Source organism: Hesperophylax consimilis, chromosome 5 (genome assembly GCF_061612785.1).
Source record: "Hesperophylax consimilis isolate HC1 chromosome 5, BYU_Hcon_1.0, whole genome shotgun sequence".
NCBI classification, from domain to species: Eukaryota; Metazoa; Arthropoda; class Insecta; order Trichoptera; family Limnephilidae; genus Hesperophylax; species Hesperophylax consimilis.
This window is the reverse complement of record NC_142840.1, coordinates 19162657-19190218: the sequence shown is the minus strand read 5'-3', so window position 1 is coordinate 19190218 and position 27562 is coordinate 19162657. Positions and strand designations below refer to the sequence as shown.

The window sequence follows — 27562 nt, the reverse complement described above, 5'->3', positions numbered from 1 at the left end:
TAAATGAGTCTTAGCACGGAAAACTTGCTACCTAAATAAGAGGCCCCGAGAAGTTAAATTATTAAATGTCTGTCATCCCATACAACGAAAGCGAATTTTCATTTTATTTAAATGAAAATTAGAATGTTAAAATTTAAATTTCCCAGATGCAGAGCAGATTGCCTTTTATAGTAATTAAGGTGAAACAAAAGGACGACACAGTGCTACTAATAAAAGCTAAACATAGACGGAAGTAAACAACATGGCCAACACAGATATATCAATGAGCTAAAGAAGTGGTTTGACATAAATTTACTACTTAACACTATGTTTTAAAAAAAATTATTATATGCAATTCTGCATAAAAAAACAAGGAACACTAAAGAAAAATAAATTATAATCAACTCTAAGCAAATACACAACAACATAACTGCAATATCTCGTGTTTAGTGATAGAAAGCCAAACCGAAATAAAATACCTATACATTACAGTAGACAAATTAATGCATAAAATCGTCCACACACATTAACGTACTCAAAGACAGAGTGAGGAAACTAAGATACATCATAGATTCAAAAAAATAATTCCACTTAAATCATATAGGTACATATTCATCAGAACTTCTGTTCAAAGAATTTAAAGTCAGAAAACTAAATGCACTATTTTTATATCACGTAATTTTACAAATTTACAAAGAAAATAGTCTAAATAAAACTGCACCTTAATAATAGAAAACCCAGGTAAACATCAACTCTCACAACTCGAAAAAGTAATTAAAAAAACAGTGCAATTCAACTATAAATATCTTGGAGTGAATTTTTTTTAATACATTATCAGAAAGTATTAAAAATAACAATAAACATTTTAAATACCACCATAAAAATACACTGAAAATATAAACAGAATACTCATAGTAAAAATAACGAACATAATATTACACCCCCACATACACAAGCCAAGCTTTATTATGGTGGTGCATCTCAACAACGAATATTTTAAATGCCAACAAAGAACACAGTGAAAATATTTTTTTATAAAGCCCTATTATTTTATTTCTAGATGGCGCCACTTTCGTTCACAGTTCGCACAAGATAGATTCCAATTTTCGAAAGCGAGAAATAATACATTAGCCGTGCACTAATTATGTGCACTAGGTAGGAAGCGCCCGGCCGGACCTCGTCTCCGGCGATGCTTTTGTACTCTTGCTAAAACCTTTTTTAACTGGTGGACGCATACTGTCGGAATTTATTGACAATACCAGTCGAGATCGCGCTGATCGCGATCTTCTAAATTCAGTATCATATCCTTTCTCGCTTACTCACCTACATAAGAAGAGTGTTTCCCTAATATTCAAAGATTAGGGAAACACTCTTCTTATGTAAGCGAGTAACGAGATGCCTATACATATGCCCCGCCCTCGGTATGAATACGCGAGACGCGAGACGCGCAAGACGTCCAATACTCGCAAGACGTGCAATACTCGCAAGACTCGCAAGACGTCCAATACTCGCAAGACGTGCAATACTCGCAAGACGTACAATACTCGCAAGACTCGCAAGACGTGCAATACTCGCAAGACGCGCAAGACTCGCAAGACGCGTAATACTTAAGAACAAATACTAAGTACGAAAGTCTCTTTGAAATATCTGTTCCAAACATCTGTTCTAGTAAATACGCTTCACCTCTATCATGTACTAGAGGTGGGTCCTATGAGTACTTTTCGTTACTGGGTACAAAGAAATACCGGTGACAAAATACTCAAAACTATTTAATACCGACCTGAAGATTGATTCAGAATAAGTAATTTCTAAACTGCACTCACATAAATTCTGCCCACAAATTTTCTACGTAAGCTTGATTCCCCCATTAATTATTTGAAATCCACGGGGGCGGGGGGTTGTTGTTAGAAAATTTCTGTGAAACTAAATTCCCCACAAAAAAATCATTTTTCCTATCATAAAAAAATACCCATCAGGAATGCCCATCAAAAGTACCTATTAAAAATATTTAGTCCCGGTATAAAATACTCGTGAATATTTTGGAGATTTGTCACAAATACAAACTGTTTTACTGGGTACGATAAATACGCCTCACCTCTATTATGTACACTATTGTATTTTACACAAATCTTATTACTCAGTTTTATGCTTACATGTCCATGTTTTCCCTACATAATTACGTGTCTTGGATATGGAATATTACATGTAATTAATTATTATTGATGTGTCGAAGTGCCAACATTAATTTTCCGGTCCATCACTTACTGTCCAATAATTACTCTATCCGTAGGTTATCGGTATTTCTATTTACACTGTCAATAGGGAATTTGTGAATTAATCATCCTTCGGTTAACGAATACTCAGTATAACCACGTAGATAAACGATTAATATTATTTATAACACAATTACCATATTATTTTAATCGCTTTGTTATTATTTTTTCGTTACTCACCGTGCCATCCACGGAGCAAAAAATAAATATTATATTTTGGTAGTATATTAATATTATCTATTTATATAGCAGACGTGCACCGGGCGTTGCTCGACTTTTCTCTACTTTCAATAAATATAATATCCATGCATATACAGGGTGTATCGGCACTAACCCGACAAACTTTAACCAGCTATTCCTTAGCACATTTGGAGTAAAAAATGTTATGGGCACTTTGCTGTCCGGTAGCATTTTTTTTTCAATTAAAAACAAAAAAAATAAAAATTTCCACACTCTATCACTGTCATGGCATTGTTTTTCGTGTTCAACAGCTGTTATAAGCGAGTATGTCGAAAAGCGTCTTCGCTCTTTCGCACACACTAAATAATAATAGTTAAAAATGAGACGAATGGTGCCGTGCCATTTCGTTGTGATTTTAAAAGCGCGCCAATATAGGTACACACGTACATTATTCAACGGAATTCGAATAAAATATTGCCAGATGAGTTTTCAAACTTTGACAAAGGATAAAACAGTGGTGACATGTGGTGAAAATATGAATAATATTTTTTATTTAAAAAAAAACGTTACCGGACAGCAATGTGCACATAAGATTTTTTACTCCAAATATGCTAAGGAATAGCTGGTTAAAGTTTGTCGGGTACATGCCGATACACCCTGTATATATACCGGAAGGTTTATATATGTATAAACCTTCCGGAAGAAATTCTATAAATGATAGCGATTGTGTAAAACCCTATCAAATTCCGTTGCATAGTTGGAAGAAGTAAGCGCATGAACAGACAGACGCGGATAGTGACTTTGTTTTATACGGTGACCGGTGATCACATCTTTAAAAAGTTATATAAAGTCATGGAAAGTGATGAAACAAAAACTTTATTAACTGGGTTAAGTAGGTTAGGTTAGGTTTAATTTTTTTTCATCGTCTCTAATGACTTTATATCACTTTTTAAAAGTGTATTGAATTGTCACTGTGTTGAGTTATCATGGAACCGTTTTATACTATATAGAGATGCCAATGTATTGTCACGATTACGAATTTATTAAAAGTTTATCAGGAAACGGCCTGTAATCCCGTTTTTAGTTCATTATGATCTGGGATGTTACCGAACGTTCCAGACTATTCCCGAACATTCCGTAACATTCCAGAATGTTCCGGATGTTCAAAAATACTCAAATAAGCACTGACGACCAAAAGGGCTCAAATATAACTATGTATTTATTTTGATATTTTCCTTAACACTTTGCTTTTGGTTGTTAGAAATCTATTTGTTAATCTACTTTAGACCATTCTGAGATTCTATAATCTTTGAAGAACTTTTTCTCTTTTTTCTTTTAATATAGTCTTTTGAGGAAATTCTCTCTATAATACATTAACCAAATTACTGATTAAAAAACATAAAAACAAAATTTTTACTAAATAATAATTTAAATTAGTGTCAACATCATATTGAGTATTTTATTTGTGCATGAATTGATTAAACCAACAATGGATGAAGTATAAAAGCAATACAAATATTAAAACTTTAATAATTTGACCGATTCGTAAATATGATTTATATCAACATTATAATGTTTCGGCCAAGCTTCGGCCTTTGAATAATTTAAAACTACATTAAAGAGGGAGTCTTCTTGTCGAATAAATATTTAACTAGTTTTCCTGGAACTTTGTTTTTTTGTTTCATATTGTAGTTACGACGGGTATGTTGATTTTACCGAAGGTAAATAACTCATTATGAAATAAACAAACATGGTACTATAATAATATGTTAATTTATTCGTTCCGACGACAACTATTACTGTATGATATTTTTTTTACCTTTATTTTTTCCTATATTTTTTACACAATTTTAGAAGTGAAAAAATGTTTTAAAAAGTTAAGTTAAGAGAACCCACTGCCTGTGCGTGAAATAAACTAAAAAAATTAATTATTAAAATACAACATCGAGCAAGTTGTAATGTCAATGCGGTATAGCAATGTAATATTCTTGTAAAGAAGTGAAACATAATATTTCAAGATTTTATTAAAACTTTAAACATAATACAATAACAAGTAGGTATATTAATAATGTTAATCAAATAATAATATTTTATTTTATTACTGTACCATTTAGCATTTAGGTTCTTAGCGAAAAGATCACAATTTTCTCTATTTAATTTGCTCCAAAACTAAACATTTCGAATGAAGACGATGCACTATGTAGTAATGCAAAATCATGTGTTTTTGGTTTGAAAATTTGGTCGCCTAGCCTAATGTTTCAGATGCTTTATGTAAATACCGCGAGTATATACATCTTGGCCTTTGAAAGCCTTGGCCTTAAGCCCAGAAAAAAATAATTTATAAGGCCTATGAAAACTGCTTTAAAGTTCAAAATTTCTTACTTACGAACCCATTTTCGGTTATGGTTTTATTGTTTAATGTGGCAAATTAAGTTATTTATAAAATTATCGGAAAACATTCAAATATTTATGCCTGAACATCCACAAAATAAAATAAAAGGCACTTTTTGGCCATATTTTTTTCTTGCCTAAATCAAAACAGCTGTATATGGTGTTACGCGGGAATTTAAGCCTTATCGCCATCTACGTGATGGCGGCTAGATTCAATTATTACACGACGTAGTGCATCGCCTATCAAAATTTTAATATTTTTCATACTGGCCAATTTTAGTGATCCACGATTTTAATCTATGCGTCTTTAAGAAAGTATTTATTAACTCCTTATTTACAGTACCAATGCTGTGAACATTAACAACGTTACATTTTCACATAAACATGTCATCTCGACTTTCAATAGTCAGTGTGTTTTGAAAGCTGTGTCGCGCGTGTTGAAAATTGCAATGGATCAATTGAGTCAATCGTTGAAAGACGCATTTGTCTCAAGGACCTTCAAGATCAATTATTATTATTATTGATGTGAATCGGTGCTGCAGTTAAAACAACCGTGACTTTGAAGCGTACAACTCACTGGACCTGTTTTGAAAATGCAAATCGATATCAATATTGTGTTAGTATTTCAATATCAATAATATAATTTCACAAAGCTTTTGTTTTAATCACATCCTGTTGGTAAATCAGTGATACGCATTTTTAAAGTATACGATTGATTATCAATATTCTGGAAGTTTTCGTGTTCATGCCTAAAGAAATCCTGTGGTTTCGTGATGAAGACGTCGTCAAGTCATTTTTGAAAAGCAGCGTCGTTATTAAATGATAATATACTCGGAAATTATTGTGTTGAGCGTGGACAAGTTTAAATGTTAAGAATATGAGGGGTGTGGAAAATTCTCACAACCTCTTGAACATACGTTTTTCTATTGTTTCAAATCCTATGGTGTTATCTACTAAAGCATTAAAATAAAAAATGTCAAATCTACACAACTAAAAACGCTATGAAAATATGCATTATTTTTCTTACGCCTTTTACATGTTCGATTTTATAAGCGGAACATTGATTCGTCGATCATTCGATTCTAATCATACATTTGAATTCAGGCGATGATTGCTCTTGTTAGTAGCGAAAGTGATGTTTCTCTTGCTTATTATGTCGAGCGTATTTTCTTGAAAATCTAATAAAGAAAGTCTTCTTTATTACTTCCGATTTGGTCATTGCCTAAATAAATCATCGGGCCAATATTCAACAAGTGGAAAGTGAAAATTGCAAATAATGGCGCTTTATATTTCTTTAGCAAAGTTGTTATAAGAAAGTGTTTATCCACAAAGACGAAAATTTAAATTAATTTCGATAGACTTCGGTTAATTTATTGCCTGTCAGCATGTCAGGCTGTATACAATTTTATTGTACCTCAATGCCTATCAGTGGAAAATACGTCCAAATGAGTTATCCGAATCCTTGAATAAGAAAGTAAGAAAAAGGGATCTATATACGTATTACAAGGAGAGGATAATTTGAGAAAGCGTAGGTACATGTAATAGTTTCAGATAAATATCTTTTATACTATACCATGTTCCACACTCATACCATGAAACTTTGAGGGGGGGGGTTTATTCTTTGAAAAAATGTTGGAATTTTTTTCCATTAGTTCCCAAATAAAAACGTAGTTTTTTTTATTATACTCCCGACCCGGCTTTTACAAACTTATTACAAAATGTAGTGGAATGTTATTATACTGAAATATTGACGTACCTTGAATAGAACCTTCACAGAATTTGAAATTCAACTTTGAAATTTGATGAATTGTTCAAATTCTGTGGAACAACTGGTCCTAAAAGAATAATAAAAGTTAACATTAGTACTTATGAGATTAATTATTTACCGATTACCTTCTTGTAACTAAATTCCGTGTAGTCGAACATATCTACTAATAATGTTTATTTATGAGATACATGTTAATATAGCCTTCTTTTAACTAAATTCCGTGCAGTTGAACACATCTACTATTTCAATGAATGATTTATTTATTTATTTATTTATGTCTATTCTTGAATACACATTTTACAATTTTTTACAGTGGTTTATATTGTAGTACAGAAAAATAGGTATAAAAAATAAAGAACATAGGTTGATGTAGGTAAAACTGTGTGTGGTTGATATTGTATGTTACGTGAACACCTCACTAGGAGAACCTGTGCTGAGGTGTTTACGTGTTTGTGATTAAGTGTGACAGGTATTTATGTGTTGTGGTAGAAAGTTATTATTATTTTTTTTTTTTCACAGACATATTGAAACATGAAAACACACATATATATGTGCGTGTATGTAATTTTTGGATAATTCTTAAAGAACGTGTATAATATTTAATTTTATTTATCATATTTTGGTTATGTTTGGTTTGGAATTATAATCTTTTGAATAAAGTGAATATCTTGATTTTTTATCCAGGCTACGATATGTTTTTTGAGAAAGTTTGTAGATGTATTTGTAGTCATTAGTTGTTTCAAAGTAATGGGCATACTGTTAAAAAGTTTGGTTGCGTAGTATTGAAAGTGTCTTTGTCCGTGTGTGGTGTGTGTTATCGGAATGTTCAGTGTTTTATTTGTTGATGACCTGGTTTTTATTATGGCTTTTGGTTGATTTGTAATATGAAGATTATTATGGATGAGATGTAGGAGAGCAGTTTTGGCGTAAAGTTGTCTTATTGACATGACGTCTAGAGTTTTGAAAATTTTGTTTGAGTCTGTGTAGAATGGTACTTGCAGTATGAGTTTTATTATTGCCTTCTGAACTTTTTGAATTGGGTCAATTGTTATGTTTGTAGCGCTTCCCCAAGCTAATATTCCATAAGTGGCAATGGATTGACACAGTGCAAAATATATTGATCTGAGTATTGTTAGTGGAAAAATGTTTTTGATGGATTTTATTAGGTGCAAGACTCGTTTTAGTTTATTAGTGATAAAATTAATGTGTTCAGTCCATTGTAAGTGTGTATCAATAATAACTCCTAGGTATTTTATTTGTTTTACCCTTTCGATGTGTTCGCATAGGCAATAGGATGATGTTTGTTTACAGTCATGCAAAAACAAGTTCAAGTTAGAAGGAGGTTGACCTCTTTGTGTTATACTATGTATGATGTATTTTGTTTTGACTGTGTTAACGGTAAGAGTATTTCTGTTTAGCCATTTTATGACAATTGACAAACTTTTTTCAGCTGTTGTGAATAAATCTTTCCATGTGGCTGCTTGACACAGAAGAACTGTATCGTCAGCGAAGGTCACGATTTTACCATCAATTTCAATGTCACATAATTCGTTAATGTATATGAGGAATATTAGTGGGCCAAGTACACTCCCCTGTGGGACTCCGTACGTGATTAAAAGTGGTTCACTTGTCTTGTTGTCAATTTTGACTTGTTGTGTTCTGTCAGACATGAAACTTTTCATTAATTCCAATTCTACTCCATTAATGCCAATGTTTTTTAGCTTCTTGAAAAGTTGTTTGTGCGAAATTGTATCGAAGGCTTTAGATAAGTCCAAATAGATTGAAATTACCTTTTTTTTTGGCATCTAAATTATGTGTAATAAACTCGGTTACAGTGGCAATTGCGTTTTCTGTATTCCTATTTTTTCTAAAGCCGTGTTGGTTAACTGAGAGTATTTGCATGTTTTCCAGATAATGTTGCAGCTGTTCTTTTATTGCTTTTTCAAGAATTTTTGACAACGTGTTTAATAGTGTAATGGGTCTGAAGTTGTTTACATTATTTTTAGGTCCTGATTTATGAATAGGAATAACCAGACCCTTTTTTAGGATGCTCGGAAAAATTCCTTCTTTCAGGCTAAGATTAATAACGTATGTTAGTGGAGTAAGTAGTTGTTCGCTTAGTGTTATTATTGTTTTAGAGTCTATTCCGTCAGGACCTGATGTTGTGTTATTCTTTAGGGAATGTATTAATTTTTTGGTGTCTTCCAGAGTTACTCTATGTAATTTGAAAAGACTGACACTATTTTTGTGTTTGCACTGAGTCGGAATTTTTTGAGGTTCTTGATTATCGTTACTAGACGACTTTTGTTTTATATTTTCGGCTAGGCTTGCTCCGATATTTGTGTAATGTCTGTTTATGTAATTAAGGATAAGTGTAGGATTTTTGTGGAAGTCGACTTCTTCGTCGTTGATAAGTATTTTTTTTATTTCATCATCTTTGTTTTTTTGTGTATTTGTACTTTCCCTCAGAATAGACCAAACGCTTTTCGGGTCAAAGTTAGCAGTAATCAGTTTGTTTCTGTAATATAATTCTTTGGCTTTTCGTATAATTAGAGAACAAGTATTTCTGTACCTTTTATAGAAAGAGTTCAGAAAAGTATCATTTGGGTTGCGTGTGACTTGTTTGTGTAGTTTATCCCGTTTTTTAATGCAATTTATTATGCTTTGAGTAATCCATTTTTTTAGTCTTATTTTGCGGTGCGTGAAAGATTTGAATGTTTTTGTGGTGTTTTGAGTGATGAGGGTTTGTAGGTATGTTATTAAGTAATTCCAGGCTTCTTCAGTGTTGTTAATTTTTTTAAGGTGTTCCCACGTTTGTTTTTCTAGGCATTTTTTTAGGTTCACGTAGTCAGTTTCAAATTTTGTGATATTGTTTTGAATTGTTGGGTTCAATGTCTGTGTGGTCAGTCCTATCATTGTTGTGTAGTGGTCTGTGATTGTGGATTCAAATACTACGCTACAGAATTTGTTTTTGGATTTGATCATTATGTGGTCTAAGCATGATTCCGAGTCTCTGGTAACTCTGGTTGGAGTGTTGATGGCGCTTATTATGCCATGTTCCAGGAGCATCAGTTGGTATTCGATATTCTGGGGATGGCCTTGTGGAAGTATATTTATGTTGAGGTCACCAGTTACGATGATGTTTTTGAAGTGGGTAATTTTTTTTATATGAGTGTCGAGAGCTGTTAGAAAGGGCGTAATGTTGTGTGATGAAGGTGATCTGTAAATAGCGAGTATGCACGTATCTGGGTCAGCGATTATTTGTAAACAATTTGAGTTTTCTAGGGTGAATTCTGAGACAGATACGTTAAGATTATCTTTTATGTAAACGACAACTCCATCATTTTGGTATTTTGTTGTGAAATATGAGGAGTAGTTATTTTTGTGTTTTACAGTAAAAGAGGTTGGGATCCAGCATTCTGTTAGTATAATAATATTGAAGTCTATTTTAAAGGAAGACAAGAGTATGTCTAGTTCGTCGTAGTTTTTGTTAAGGGATCTTATGTTTTGGTTTAATAGAGTAAGGGTGCCTGGGGTGCTAAATATTGAATCGCATAGTTTTGTATTATTGGTTGAATAATGTGAGTGAGTGCTAGTTGAGTGGATAGTATTTAGTAATTCGGCCATATTAAATTATTAGCAATGTATTTAATTTACTTTAGGTGGATAAGTCGTCTAAGTTTGTTTCCCCATTTTTTTAGGTCATTTTCGTGTTTTATTTGGAAGATTTTATCGCCAGTTGCTTTGCGGACAAGCAATTTATTTGATTTAAACCACACGTATTGGTAGTGGGTTTCTTTAGCCGTCTGCTTAGTTTTCCACAGAAGTTCCTTAAAGTACGGTGAGAGCACCTCGCTGATGAAAATGGGAGAATTTGAGTCTATGGTTTTGGCCGCATTTTTTTTTGAGAGCATAGATTCCCTTGTATTTTGATTATAGAAGGTGATGTGGAGTTTGTCTGGGGTGTTTTGTCTTCGATCTTGAGTCCTGGTCACCATGCGTATATCTTGTGGTTGCAAGGGCAGTCCCAGTGAGTTGGCTACTCGAAGTACTGCTTCCGAGGCTTGTTCTCCCGGCCGCAATTCCACGCCCGCCATTTCCAAGCTGTCGGAGAGCTTCACTTGCTCTAGATCTGCAAGACGGCTTTCCAGGGATGAGATTCTTGTGTTTTTTTTTTCATTCTCTTCTTTTAATAATTTTATACCTTTGAGGCCCTCCTCCAAATCTTTAAAGCGTGTGATCAGGTCATCATACTGGTTGCAAATAAAGTTAGTGCTTTTCTTAAGATCGCTGATTTCTACCTCAAACAGTTTTTTCATTTCACTTATTTTGTTGTCAAAATGTTTAGTGAGGCGATCAAATAATATATCGGCTTCTGAACCTAATGTTGAGGCCGACGGAGCAGGTGAGCTCGGCCGGCTTTTACATTTTGGGCATTTCCATGTTTGTTTATTTTTAGATGCCATTTTTTTAAAGCTGCTATCAGAGATATTTAGGCAGTTATTATGAAAGGCAATGTTGCAGATGGCGCACGTAAGTGCATGGTCATTTTTGGAGATAATGTTCAAGCAGGCTTCACAATTCATTGTAGTTCGATTTATTTTTGTCTTGCGTCTGAGTAATGGTATCCCGTTCTCTTTCTTGTTATTAATTTCAGTTGTGCACAAGGAAAAATAAATAATATAAAAATAAAAATCTTTGGCGGCAGTTGGGATCGTTCCGGGGTCCTTCGGATGTCTGGGCGAATGCAATATAGACTGCTAGCTATTCGAGCGTTCTAACCACTAGACCACGAACCGGTTACAGCTACTCGACAACTAAGAGTAATATTAACTTGCTCACTCTTGTTATTGGTGAATCCGATAATGATGATTTTTTGTTTTAGGCAACAACACTTCTGTCACAACACAAAATATTAAAACACTTAAAATGAGAGTAAAACCGAATTTTTGTAGTTCACTAAAGTAGAAAATTCACTTTATTGGTTTTTAGGGACACGTTTACCGGTGAATTGCTTGGATAACTGTGTATTGTATAGTTTAATTAAGGTGATTTCAGAAGAGCGAAATTTGACGTGCGGTCTGTTTGTGATCCAATTACTTTCGTATGATGAATGTATTTTATGTATTTTTGTATGAATGTATTTTTTTTGTTTAGTTTATTTACAAAGCGTTCCTACGAACACACCTTTATATTATTATTATTTCTCCGCGCCTCGGTCAGTTGTTCTATTGTTCTGTTGAAAATAAATTGCTTTGATTTTGGACTAATTTTATTTTTATTTGTTTAACTTTTAAACGATAATTGGAACACGTTTCCGAATGAATAACCGCTGTTACTAACTAGGCTTGTACCTAAAGTCTCTCAGAAGTTATCCGAAAACGTGCATTTCGACTCGCGAAAGTAAAGCAAGGTTTGCACTAGACATTTTTTATATAATTAGAATTGCTTTGTTCATAAAACTTTATTAGGATTTTTTTCTTAGATTATCATTAAAGAAAAACCCCAAAGTTCCGCGCTCGGAGAAAACTTACTGATACAAAATATTGTTAATTTATTAAAAATATTGTCAAATTATTCGTATATCTGTTAAAATGGGACTGCAGGCCTTCAACGAAAGAATTGACAGATATCCTAAAAAAGTATCAGTAAAACGCGAATGTGTTACGAGGACGGCAAAAATACCAATATTGTCGCATTTCGTCATTATATTTATCAGGAAAAGAACACCTGCACGAACACAGGTTTCGATATATTCCGTTTGGACTCATATTTTATCAGGAAATGGATTGCTATCACGTTTTTAACAAGATTTTAATAATCAGCCTTACTCATTTTTCGTGCGGTAAGAGCGTGGAACAAGGTGTATAATTTATTAATTTAAATCTGTGCTACTAAATTAATATCCCGCATTATCATAGTACTTCACAGTGTAGTAAATGGATCACGCTTTTTACATATAAATAGTTGGATTCTAACAGAGTACAAAAAAATATATGAATACCCATTTAATGTATCTGTGCGATTTCAGGTCTGGGTGTAATGATGTTGATTGTTAGTTCTGTTGGGTCACACAAATAAGTATTGCTCAGTTGTAATGCAAGGAAAAATCCACTATAATAATATGAAGTTATGTTGAATTAATTAAACATAAAAAATTCCATTTAGTTTAATGTACTTGTTGACGAACTGCTAGTAGTTAGACAGGTTTTTATTAACAAGAATCTAAAGTCTTTCCTTGGTAAGTGTATAAACGGTAACCGGATAAATCATCACAATGATAATTCATCACATCTTTAAAAAGTTATATAAAGTCATTGAAAGTGATGAAACAAAAACTTATTAACTGAGTTATGTAGGTTAGGTTAGGTTAAGTTAAAAAAAAAAAATTTTTCATCGTTTCTAATGACTTTATATCACTTTTTAAAAGTGTGTTGAATTGTCACTGTGTTGAGTTATCATGGAACCGTATAAACAGATATTCCCTGATTTGTATTCAATGTGTAATTTTTCCTATAAACATATGTTGTGTAGGAACTCGTTCTGTGTGTTTTCCGAAGAAGCATTGGTAATTATTTAATAATCTTTATATTTTGCTTAATTATTTTTTCTTTTTGAGAAAACAAATTACCTACACCCAATTGCGTACGACTTTATTTCTATAGCTGATAAATTTATTTTTTCCTTCAAGAGCTCCACGATCGGTCATGAACGGTTCTAGCGAAAGATGCAATCCTGAAACTTAGATACGGGTAAGAGTAGAAATAATGGCCATAGAAGCTTTTATGTGACAGCACCGAGCTTGTCCTCCCTGGGATGGGAATGACCCCATCCCGGTGGTAGATTGTACCAGCATTCCTATACACAAGCGAGACTTGAATTCTGAATGCAGTTTCATTTAACAAGATCGATGCCTTAAAAAATGTGGCTGCAAAGGAGACTGCTGACCACACAAGAGAAGATTCTAAGCTTATTCAAAAGGTAGAATGAGCCACTGAAAAATATATAGAACAGAAAAATTGTAAGTCTCAAACACATCTCGAGTCTGCTATATGGGTCACTCTCCCTAATGTGTTCGCGCTTTTTTTCACGTTAAATATTTATTAAGTGTGGCTTAAGTACTGTATATATCATAAGTGGCTTTATGTTGTGGCATTACTAAATAACTAAGTTTCATTTGAAAATCTTGATTTTATCCGAAATAATCAATGTGTTAGTCATTGGAGTGATTTTTGTAATCAGTCTACATAAGTGATTTTTGGACCACAAAATATTGATTATTTCGGAAAGCTTTAAACTTGGTTGGTTCTTTAGTGATTTCACAACATAAAGCCAATTATGCTGATAATGTAGTAAATATTTAACATGAATATCGCGCGGAATAATTATTACCTGCTTGGGGAGTGATCCTTATACCTAAATTGAGCACAAAAGTAGGTATGTAAACCCTTAGGGGCGTAGGATTTGCAAATAAGTATTTCTTTGATGAAGAATATTCTCCAGTGGACAGGTATTTTACGGTGTTGACACCCTTAAGAGGAAGCTACAAGCCAAAAATGTGTAAATTATTGGTATACCTTATATTGTAGGTAATAGGCATTAAAATCGCTTGACAAACGGAGTCTGGAAACGTTCGATTTACAAAACTAGTCAAGCGATAAAATAAAAATAGGAAGGAAATAAATAACATTAGTCAACAATATATAAATAGTATTCTGTTTCTAGACATATGTGCAACGAAAAATAAGTTTCTTGTAATTTTTTTTTTAATGTCTGCCAAAAGAATTAGTCCATCCGCTCACGGGGCAACTGAAACTGGTTGGCGATCGAGCTTCTCTCACGGCGCATCTCAAATTTACGATTTCACAAATTATCTAAGCTTGTTTAACCATAGAATAAAGAAAAACACTTCAGCTGTCATTTGTTACTATCATATATCGTTAAAAATGCCCGTAGAATCAAGTGACGATGAAGCCGTCATTATATTTTTGTTCTTTTTTGTATAATCAGGAAGCGTATAGTCGTAAATACACGGTAATTTTTCAACCTCCTCAACAAATGTAATGTTTTCCTGCTCAGATATATCCTTATCTGACAGCTCTTTTTTTTGTATTAGGCAATTCACCCTAAAAAGAGTGATATCTTGAGGCATGGACGAATCGCAAATTTCATGAAAACTGACATATCTATGAGCAACTGGCAAATGAAAACGCGCAGGCGGTGTTGCGAGTGACTGGTTGCGTCGCCGTTGAAAACTGGTTTTTGGTAAGTTGCGCCGTGTGCGGACCGCCATTGAAATACACAGGATAGCAACTTTAGTTGCCAACTGGTTTTTTTCAGTTGCCCCGTGAGCGGATGGACTTAGTCTTAAGGATTTACTCAATGTGGCTTTGAATTTTATCACTCGTGTCACAAGTGGAGTATCCATAATTCCTATATAAACCTCGTCTATCTGTCTAGGTATATCATAGTTTTAAGGGATGCGATTTGTTATAAGTTATGACTTGGTAACAAAACCCTTGCGGATCCGGGTCCAAAATCATTTTTTTTTATTTATTTTATTTCATAATGGCCATGGGAGTATGTGTTCCCATAACCTTGAAAGAATTATTAATCGCCTCGTAACTCGTTACACTGAACTAATTAACACATTGAATGTGACCCAATAGTTTTTTTCTCGACAGGTTTGTAAATTATACAAGATCATGATTCTGTCTGTCTGTTTGTAATAGATGTTCCTTACTATCTTATTGCATCATACTAAACAGACATCCCACATGCAATTTAATGTGGATTTATGAACGTTAAATTTCAAATAAAGGTTTTAAAAATATCATTACAGATTTTGTTCCATACATTAGCGGTAATAAATTATTATTCGATACGCGAAGAATTTTATTGATTGCACCATGAAAACATCCTGAAGATGATTCAATTTGAGTCACCTGAGGCCGACCAAGTGGATGTGAATTGGTTTCTAGGTCATTCTCTACCGGTATTTGATTTTGTTAAAATGTTCAAGTGTAATGTTATGAACACGCGTACATTTTTGTATTTCTAAGTATGTATAGGTACATATATGGCTTTATTTGTTCTTCAGTGACCTGCTTTTCAAACATGCGAATTAATTAATCATTTTTCTATCCGGTTGTAACAGTTGCGGTGTTAGGAATATTAGTCAAAAGTATAGGTAGGTTAATTTTTTAATTTTTAAAAGAAAGACAAACATTCCCGGGTTACGAGTAACCTGACAATATTTGAAAATCTCCTACTACCACCACAGTAAGCTGAAAATGTTGCTTGTGTTGTGATGGAGGACTTGAACTTAGGAGCCAGCCGAGGAATTGAACACACTACGCCTGGGTGGGATCCAAACGCGATGTAAACTCGGCCACCGACCGGTTGTTTTTGTATATTCAATCGTACTTCGCACGTCTAACATCACAACTCTTAGGGTTATTATTATTATTGAAGAGAATCGCTCAAGATATCCAAATATTTCATATCAGCTAGAAGAGTTGAACGTAAAATCATCTCTCTTTTATTAGTATGGCCGTCACCATTGGTTCATTATCATTCTTACGAACATCTACCGCTTAACTAATCACTTCTACGTACCTGACGAACTATAATGTTATGTTTTACGAAATTATGTATTGCTTTAGGTACTTACAGATGTTTGAGCTTGTTGCAATAAATGTTCTATTTATAAATCTACTTGTAAAAATTACTTTGTGCCCATCACAAAATACCCACATCTTAAGTAATAGGCAATTGTGTAATCAATATAAATCTTTCGGGGCAAGGTTAATAATTTTAAAATAATGTTATGATATATACCTCAAGCAACCTAGATATAATAATTTATTATTAATTGTTTCCCGCTTGTGTTGTTACGGGCCTGAAGGGAGTATGGAAAGAAATGAGGTAGGGAAGAGAAAGATAGGGATGTTGTTTCCAGAGATGTGCTTTATTTCAAATAAATCCATTTCAAATGGAAATGCAAAATGGGTATTTTCCATTTTGCATTTTAAATGCTTTTCTAAAAACCATTTTGCATTTTAAATGCTTTTCTCAATGCATTTTCCATTTTAAATGCTTTTTTGCAACATACTTCCTACTATCTCCACTCTTTTTTTTTTCATAACCCCCAAATATCAGTCGGTCCTCAACCTCGCTATGAGAGATAATTTACATATGTCAAGTTGCTCCCTGGTAGGAGCCCTGGCAATTGAGTGATACCATTACAAAAAATACTGATTCAAATACTGAACATGGGGCCATGACGCTGTAATATTAAATGTTAGATAGCAGTTTCTATGTTTTTACGTTGGCAACATTAGTCCCGCGCGTATTTTTTGTGGTTTCATAATCTGTAGTCGTGGTGTTTTTGGATTTACCATCATGTAATATGTTTGTTCTACATTGATGTCCATTATTAAATGACAAAATTGTTTAAAAATTCTATAATTATTTATTGTTTGACCTGAGAAACCATTTTGCATTTTCAATGCATTTTGAAAATAGGTATTTTGCATTTTCAAATGGAAAAGTTTTGACCCATTTCCATTTTGCATTTCAAATGGTTTTGGGTACCCATTTTGCACATCTCTGGTTGTTTCATTCAAAAGTATTCAAGTGTAAATTTGTGCTTTTAGTAGCCGATGAGCTAATTTCCTTCTAATAAATATTTCTTTTAAGAGTAAAGTAACTTGTACGTATTATATACTCGGGCATATTATTACGATTATTGTGTTTTTTTAGCAGAATGTATATTCTACAGTTTTGCTTTGTGATAATGGCGTCGTAATTTGAAGGACTATCTGCTTTATGGAATATCGCATTTAATTATTAAATGACATAATCCATTTACCTATAACCTGCTCACCTTCTCACCGTGCACCGTAAATAAACAGAGAGCTTTATTTGTGGACGGATAAATCTGGTAACTGATAACACGTTGACATCGTCCAGTATACACGGTTAACCAATCACTGGTTATGCTAATTTTAACGTGTGGTATTTTTGACGTCAATCTCAACATCATTTTATGTTTTGTCATGAAGGTCCGATGACAAAACATAAAAATGATGTTGTCATCGGACCTTCATGACAAAATAATTTATGGTTGATTATGTGTGATTATGACGTTCATTATTAGGTCATTTATTTATTAGGGTATGTTGTGAAGCTGAAGGGAGTGAGAAAGTGAAGTGCCAACCTTGTTCTTATCTGATCACCAAACGTAACTAAACCCATGTCAAGAAACTTTTTGTTTCCAAATAGAGCTATTTCATATCGAAGAATATTTAAAATTTATGTCTCGTTCAATTTGTATTTATTTTTTACTACTTTTGAAACTGAATTCTTGTTGGGATATAAGTTTTAATGTGCACCTATTTGTGAATAAAAAAACCATCTTATTTCATATGTGTATATTTAACCTGACCGGTTACACCTTTCAACAGTCATCTTCAAACTGAAAAATAAAGTTACAGTAGGTTAACTTCATGTGAGGTCAAAAATAATAAAAGTGAGAAGGGTATTTTTAATCATAAATTCAGTTTTTTTACGTAGCTTAAGCTTATTGTAAAATATATATATATATATTTATTTTTTTTAATGTATATTTTATTTAGTTATAAGAGTTTACATCTTATACCTAATATATTATTTTCTATGACTACTACAATATTATTTACTTCTTACATACTAAAATTTAGATTTAACAACATTGAGACATAATCCACGAAAAACTGCAAGACTTTTAGCTTCCTTAACAATTACCGGGAGTTCATTGAACATTTTAAAACCTTTATAATAAATATTGTTTTGTGTTTCTGATAAGTGTGTTTTAGGAAGCCTAAAATCGTTGCAGTTTCTCGTAGGATATAAATGAAATATTATAATAATTGTGTTACCTTTTGTAAGTACTGTTCAGAGCACAGACATAGGAATTAATAGACGAGAAGATAAAGGCGAGGGGTAAAATCAACTGTTGAAGAACGAAGGGAGTGAAGATGACTGTGATTCGTCAATAAATCAATCTGACAGTAAATAGGCATCTCGCATTATAATATCACCATTTACTTCTTAAAAGTAAAATCTGCTTTGAATGAATAGACATTTTTACATGGGAGCGCAAATTACTCGCCACGTTATGAACAAATTTGCGAAGTCCAAATTCGGCAAAGTAAGGCAGCTTCTATATTCAGATTCGTAGTTAGTTTCAGAGTATTTAGTTAAGACACTTTTATAAATGTTCATAATTTACTTCCCAGCAACCAACCAGCTTTGTGTTTCGCATCCAGACGTTTCTCGATGTGATAGTAACAACTGATTCATATTATACGATGTGAATATGCTTAAAATAAAATAAAATAATGCTTATATATGGAATGTAATACGACAATTGGGTTTATTCTCTTTTTTCGCATCTATTTTTACCAGTTTTCATAGTACAAGTAAACATTTTGCCGTGTTATTTCGTAAAATGAACCGATGATGCCTCGACTATAGTTCGCACAAGAATGATGACGTCACGTTTTCAAATATCACTTGAGGCCGTACGCGAGCCCAGCCGGCTCAATGGAACCGGTATGGGGAGTGGGGATAATACGCTTTTAATCACTTAGGGCAGGTCTACTAATATTCATATGTCTATGGTTCAGAGCATGAATGAATAAGTCGCGCTGTAATATGCCTATTTTTTGTGGGGCTAATAGTAAATACGATTTAGACAAAAAATGCTTAAACCACCAAACAATCGAACCTTTTAAGTTCACTGTCGGCATTGTACCACCTAGAAAATTAATTGTTTGAGCACCTGCACAGCACACCTGTTGAATGCATGTGTTTACAATAAACCAACAGTAATGATTTTTAACAAAAAATAATATGCATTTAATATTAGAATAATATTAGAATCTTTAGAAATTACTCGCTTAATTAATAAAATAGACCCTAACTTTGTAATGAATAAACAATTAGAATCATTTGCCAAGTCTCCGCTCTTGTATCCATTGTAATTTTCATAATAATTTCGATGTTAAAATATGTAGTTAGGTTAGACCATCCCTACTTCAATGTAAACATGTACCCCTTCAATAAGTAACTTTGTAATTAATAAGCTATTAGTATTAGTTGCTAAGTCCCTACTTTCTTAATTCCTATAATAATTTCTCAAATGTAAACATGTATATTTTCAAAAAGCAAATATAATTCCATCATAAATAATGATTTGACATTAAAATTAGGTCATTAATAATGCATATTACCTGTGAGGTTTTTTCCCTAATAAATATTGAAATGAGCTACAAACCCAAGGTAATTAGCTTACTGGATTTACCAAATATTTAGAAATTCGACAATCTTAAACGACTTAGGAACAAATAAAATTGATTAAAACCCTATAAACTACCCCTCTCCCCCCTCCCCCATATGTTGTGTATATAAACCGTAGACTAAGAATTTTGTGTACCAGTCTGAAGATGGCTTTGACGAGCTGAAACCGGTTACGGTCAAAATAAAATTAAGTGGAATAAAGTTTTTTATTTGTTTTATTATAATATATTATAATGGAATTCCACCACGAATTATCGGTCTCAAAAATAGAAATATTAATATGCAGTTCATTCTAAAATTGTAATTGTAACTTGGAAAATCGCGGAACCGATGAGATTGAGGGGTATTTATTGTTTCCGTGACGATTTTAATATAATCGAACAATTAAAACAAAACTGTAGTTCATGGTATCTTTCAGGGACGACTTTGTTAAACATGACACGTTCAAGTTAATTAAATACATTATGCATTTGTATAATATATTGTTGCGTGTGTAATGATATTACTGAAATAATTATAAGCAGATTGATAAAGCAATTACTTTGTTTCTTTACATGTAATTTATGTCGATGGGTTTTCTGAATAACCCTTCCATCCTTTCAATCAAATCAATCGTTTTATCTATCTGTTATAATTATTGGTAAATCTCTCAATTGAAAAACTTCTTCGAAAAGTCTTGTTTAGTTTCACAGAAATTGCGTAAAACAGTGACTCTTTCACGAGAGTAATTTCCACATATCTCCCACACTGACTTTAGAACTAACAAAATAAGATTCTTTGTTGTTTTACGAAATTGATGGATTATTTACAAAGAAGGCACTATGTATGTTTACGCCATTAAAATGACCCCATGTTTTGTATTTTCTTTTTGTTTAAAAGGAATCAACTAATGTTTGTTTTCTTTTTTCCAGGTAAGAACGGAAAATCATTTGGAACCTTTTACCTCGGCGCTTTTGACTCAAAGTTTTGGTATATATTTATTTTATCATACTATTTTAAACACTCATAATTCAATACGTTTTGGCTTCCTGATAAACCTCCTTTGAAATTGGCCGACATAATAATTATATTGACTTGCTTTACGTAAATTTATTTATCTATTCATAATAATTATGTAGAGAAGAAGAACGCCTAGAGAAGGAATATTGGTGTTTTATTTTTCTTTTAATCACTTACGGTTGCGCAGATTCCTTGAAACCTCATTCACAGGGGGGTAAAATGTTCGGCGTCGAGACTTATCTCGTGGCGTAGTTTTCGCTTGGTTGTGCGCTTTTTGCTGCAATCACGCCAGCTTTACGTTTACAAATATTATCACAATTTATTGCAATGTTAGTAAATTTATAATTAGACATCGGATTATATGCACTAACAAAGTGCCAAAATATGCATGCAAATATGCACTAAAAAAGGCCGAAATATGCCCTAAAAACTCTTGATTTGCCCAAAATAGGCACAATGCAAAATCAAAAAACCATTTATATTTTTATATATTTTAATTAAAGACCGTACAAAAACAGCGAAATATTCTTAAAATTATGCATAGTTTTTGTGACAATATACAACTAAGTATTTTTCCAAATTTTCGAGCTCAAATTTGTGACGTTTGTCACCCAGTATTAATTTGTACGCCGAACACCACCTCTCTACATCAACTGACGTCATTGGACAAAATTTAAAATTTGGCGCCATTTCTGGAGATATCTGTTTAGGCAGGGTATGGACCTGTGCCGTTGATGTAGGCACATTCACATTCATATCTTCAAGACTCGGGTTTTTAAGCAAAATAGAGTCTAACTTTTTATGAATCTTTTCTGATATTGAATTAGGAAGGGCGTTGGCGAGTTCGACCATTGTTTCCAGTATTTCTATCGCTTTAATTAGAGGAAGGTTTTTTGTTTCCAATTTTTTTATGGTATCTGGTAACTTGTGGAAATGTGTTGAGATGAGGGCGATATTCTGTTTAATGGATGCGTCTTCAAATGCTAGCTTGCTTGATTGAATTGCAATGGCCTCAGAACTGTCAAATTGCAAAACTACTTGTTTTACGGCCTCAAAAATTTCAACATAGAATAATACTGCCTTTAGCCAAGTACCCCATCGAGTAATTATGGGTTCTGGCGGCAATGCTAGATTTGGCAATTGCTCTTTATAAGACTGCACACGTGACGGTGCTTTTAAAAACACTTTTTTTGTAGAGGAAATCAATTTATTAACATTCCCATACTCTTGCCGTATCTCTTCTGCAAGGCGATGAAACCCGTGAGCTAAGCAGGTAATGTGTAGTAAATTTGGATAAAAAGTTTGCAAGGCTTGGCCAGCTTTCACCATGTATGGCGCAGCATCAGAAACAAACATGCATATTTTTTCATCCACAGAACAATCGAGAAACAAAGATCTTATGGAATCATTTATGAAACGAGCAACAGTTGAATGATTTGTTTTTTCTAGGATTTTACAGACAACCAAGTGGGGAATAGAGGACTCCTTTGTTAGTTTTCCAACTATCAAATTCGTTATATATCGTCCACATGAATTCGTAGTTTCGTCAGCTGATATCCAGAGTAAATTGTTCTGCAGATCTGCACGAATTTCACTTAATACGTCAGCCACCGCGCTCGTGCCCTACGCGTCATCGTCACCTAGCTCCCTATACGTAGATGATACCTCCCGCTATTAAACGAAATATGCACGATTTGGGAAAAAAGGCTGAAATATGCATTAGCGTCGTAATTAGAGAGTTATATGCATTTGCATATGCAAATATGCAAATGCATATAATCCGATGTCTATTTATAATAATGTAATAACAATGATTCAAAGGTGATGGAATTTATATTTAACATTGATTACTTTGTGAGATGTACACGGACACGGGACGAGGAATACAAAGCGCAAAAGACAAGGAAAAAGTGTTTAATTTGTTACCTAACATTAGATTATTAAATCAATTATAAGTATAGAACGCTTGCGTTATTATCATTAATGTTTTATTTAGGGCATTATTTTATCGGGACACCACAGTGGCACAATCAGTCCTGGTGAATTAGGGCTCACGATGAGATGTAGTTCGTCTTCCAGAATTATCTCCATTCAAACGTAAATATTTTATCAACACAAAAATACGTATTTGGAATAATGATGTCTTTATTGCATTTTAAACCTCTAGAGTTTTAGCACATTTAAAAGACTGCAGAATCGCTGGACCGCGACCACGGACCATATTTTTATGCCCATTCCGTACAAAATCAGGATGGCGTAAATTTGCATCGCGCCGCTCTTTCTGAATGAGGCTTTGTTAATTTTAGTATATTTCACATGTGTGCACGTAAAATATCGACACAAACAGTTTATTATTGTAATGTGAGTAAAATTAAATAATAATTAACATAATACACGGCTCACGCCACGGTGTATTGTGCAACTGACCCGATTCTTACGGAGACTCCGACTGATTGGGCAGTGATCTTGACATATCAATTATTATGTCAGCCTCTCCAAGGTCTCGTGAAAACACCGATTGCATTGCGTTCCTTTGCTGACGGAGTTCGTATAGCATCGACTTGCCAATATTATTGAAAATGCGAAATATTGCTTCACTTTTCGACATTCCAAAAAAATTGTAATAGCAAGATTGGCAAGCAATTCTAGTTTAGAATAACCTCTTTGTTTTTGTAAATTCCTTCCATTGTTGTAGGCGGAGTGCATTGATGTAGAACTTAGCTAGCAGAGGAGCCCGACGCTTTGGACCCCTCGCTAACAATCTATTAAATCTAAATATCTAAATTATTCATTCGAAACGAACGTCAGGGTAATTTATTACCCCAACCGTTGCTTTTTATTGCGGACAGAATGCACCACTTCAACAATTACCAGGAACAGGATTACATGGAGATAAATGATGGACTTGCCGAACGTCACAGCGGTGCTGCCAGGGTCTCTTATCCATGTGTGGTGTGAGGTGTCAGCGCTTTATTAGCAGCAGACACATACCTGGACGCTGTTGGTGGACGCGGTGGACTCTTTTGCTGCAGCAGCTGTTCCAGTTTCTTCACCACCTAGGATTCTTGCTGCAGAGTCTCCATCTTATATCTTCGTCGAACGTCACAGCGGTGCTGTCAAGGTCTCGTATCTGTGAGAGGATGGTGTGTCAGCGCTTTATTAGCAGCAGACACATACCTGGACGGATGACAAACCTCGTGCTGGCACTGTTGGTGGACGCGGTGGACTCTTTCGCTGCAGCAGCTGGTCCAGTTTCTTCACTACCTAGGATTCTTGCTGCAGTCTCCATCTTCTATCTTCGTCTCATCTGTTCCTATACTTCATTTTACTTAACTTAACTTCACTTTATTTTTGTAATATTTATATTTTTTATAATACCTGCATCAACTGTAAAACGCCCCTGAGGTGATATCTCACAAAAGCGGCGCTATACAAATTATACAATAAATAATAATAATAATTAAAGTATATACAGGTTTGTTTTTAATGTCCAGCAAAAAGAGTTCCTTCTAAAATTAATAATAGAGCAAGATGTCACTGTTTCATCCGATTCTACTAGAAAATGATTATCATTTCTAAATCCCATATTGCGACATAACAACGTGAAAAAAAAAATTGGTTTTTATCATTAAGAAACTTATGATAATATTTTTTAATCTGTTTTGCACGAGTATTAATCTATACTATCGTTTTCTCTATTATACCCGTGTCATAGTAAATAAAGTTATGTAAATAGGTACATATTTATTTGATAAATTATAATTTATTTTGCCATTTCATTGCATGATTTTTTTTATTGGTAATAATAATGAATTATTATTATACTTTTTTATATAATGATATCGCCGAGGTTGGGGCTCTATGGGCTAATGGACTAAGAAGTATCGATAGTTGTTGGCGTAACCGAAGTCATTATGTTATTATAACGATCGCTGTTTCTGAAACGGATTGACAATGAATAGTCATTATGGTCAATCGAGGGCTAACTAGCCACAACTGCATGCATAAATAATGAAGTACGACCATTGATATATTAGAAACGAGTAGATGACTGCTCGAAAATAACCTTTTTTTCTCATGGAAATGAAAATTGTCTTCAATCCGGCTTGAAGAACCAATTATTTGGTCAACGGTATGCATATGGTGTATTGGTCCGCCATAGCAAGGGCAAGTTATTTTGAAAATGGGGTCCAAACATACAATAAAGCGACTTTGTTGCCCGGGGTTGCCCGGGGAATCACAATCAAGTTAAACATGGAGAATATCACGGAAAAACAAAGCAACTTCAAAATCTATTTATACAGGGTGTATCGGCACGTACCCGACAAACTTTAACCAGCTATTCCTTAGCACATTTGGAGTAAAAAATGTTATGGGCACTTTGCTGTCCGGTAGCATTTTTTTTCAATTAAAAACAAAAAAATTAAAAATTTCCACACTACATCACTGTCATTGGCATTGCTTTTCGTGTTCAACAGCTGTTATAAGCAAGTATGTCGAAGAGCGTCTTCGCTCTTTCGCACACACTAAATAATAATAGTTAAAAATGAGACGAATGGTGCCGTGCCATTTCGTTGTGATTGTAAAAGCGCGCTAATATAGGTACACACGTACATTATTCAACGGAAATCGAATATAATATTGCCAGATGGGTTTTCAAACTTTGAAAAAGGATAAAACAGTGGTGACATGTGGTGAAAATATGAATAGTAAATTTTTTATTAAAAAAAACGTTACCGGACAGCAAAGTGCACATAAGATTTTTTACTCCAAATATGCTAAGGAATAGCTGGTTAAAGTTTGTCGGGTACTTCAGGGCCTTCTGTGTGGAGTTAATATAAAAAAAAAATTATCTTAAATAATTTTCGTGATTTATTTATCAATCAATGGTAACATTGTAGTTTCGACCTAGCTTGAAGCAGTAAGAAGCAAGTTCATACAATTGTAACACAGTATTACAATATTACTAATAGTATTGTAATATTACAGTATTACAACACAGTACTATAGAGCAGGTACTGTATTTTTTGAAAAAAAATCTCACTATACTTCGTAGAAATACAAAGAAATAAAGCATTATTTCATTGAATCAAAGCCTTAATTCTACAGGTTAAACTATAGGTTCCTATATCATTTAAAAAGAAAGAATTTATTATGGTAACAAGGTTTTTGCACAGTGACGAGCAAAAACCTCACTACGGAGCACGCATAAATCATATTTTCATTCAGTTGTTTTTATATCACACATAAAAATAATATGCAAAATATTCACAAGAGCGGCGGCCGCCTATCGGAGCCGGCTTTACTTCGCGGGCCGCCTAACGACTTGTTTACATTCGCGGGGCTAGGAGGATAATGGAGGTCGTTAAAACTGCCCTACGGTTTCCCGAGTGATTTGGAACTATTTCAAATTTGTAATATTTTCTAAACGAACGCGCCCTACACAATCAATGATTTTTTGCAGAGCAAAAATAGTGTATAGTTAATATGTTTAGTGGTGTATGCTACAGAAATTATATATTTAAAAAAGAACACATTTTTTACGGATCGATTTTTAAAATAATCAAATAACGTGCTCAAGGCCCCATAGTAAGCGTTCAAAGATGATTTGAAAGAGAGATATGTAAATAATAATGTCAAAGGGAGCGCGCTAATATAAAAAAAAACGATAATAATTAAGTGAAAATGGTTAAAACATTCAATAAAACACGACACGAGAGACGTTTGAATTAGAGCAAAAATCTCTCGACAAATGCTTTAGTTGCATTTAAAGATACACATTTTTACATGTCTATAACATAATAAATAACAGAACAAAACGCGTTTTTTAATAATTTTCGGAGCTTACTTTGCGATTTTTTTTATCGAGGGAATTTCTTATAATTAATGTCATCATAATTTATAACAGAAATAAATAAAATAGCTCGATTATTGCGATGTTTATTTGCGACAGCAAATCTTAAAATTATAATACATGTGATAATAAAAATGGTTAACTATGCCAATTATGAACATTTCACTTCATTAAATATATTAATAAAAGTTAACTATGCCAATTATGAACATTTCACTTCATTAAATATATTAATAAAGGTTAACTATGCCAATTATGAACATTCCACTTTATTACATATAATAAAACTGGTTAAATATGCCAATTATGAACATTCCACTTTATTAAATATAATAAAACTGGTTAAATATGCCATTTATGAACATTCCACTTTATTAAATATATTAATAAAGGTTAATTGTGCCAATTATGAATATTCCACTTCATTGAATATATTAATAAAGTCGTTCCCAATATCCCAATAGCTCCATTATTTTTCTTTGGTCTGCGGTTTATACCATTTACTCTGCGAGACCAGTCGTGTTTTTTGTATTTTTCACAAATCGCGTGCCACATTATGTGTGTCATTCATGGAAAACGTTTCAAATTGCCTATGTTACTACCCATTAAATTCGTCACCTTTTCGTACACTCTTTCTCCCCTTGCGTGCGGGTTTAACATGGATTTTTACACAATTATTTTATCACCTATAACATTATTCTACCTCTTGTTTTTTTTTTTTTAATACATCGTTGTCATACATTTTGTGTGTACTTCTGACGTATGTAGAAAGTT

At 33.4% G+C, this 27562-nt stretch overlaps 1 protein-coding gene across 1 annotated transcript in view; it reads left to right on the top strand.

Annotated features, from left to right (window-relative positions):
- The window catches only part of LOC149423605 (phospholipid-transporting ATPase VD), a 199384-nt gene that overhangs the window by 62391 nt on the left and 109431 nt on the right, over positions 1–27562 (top strand). The window lies entirely within an intron of this gene.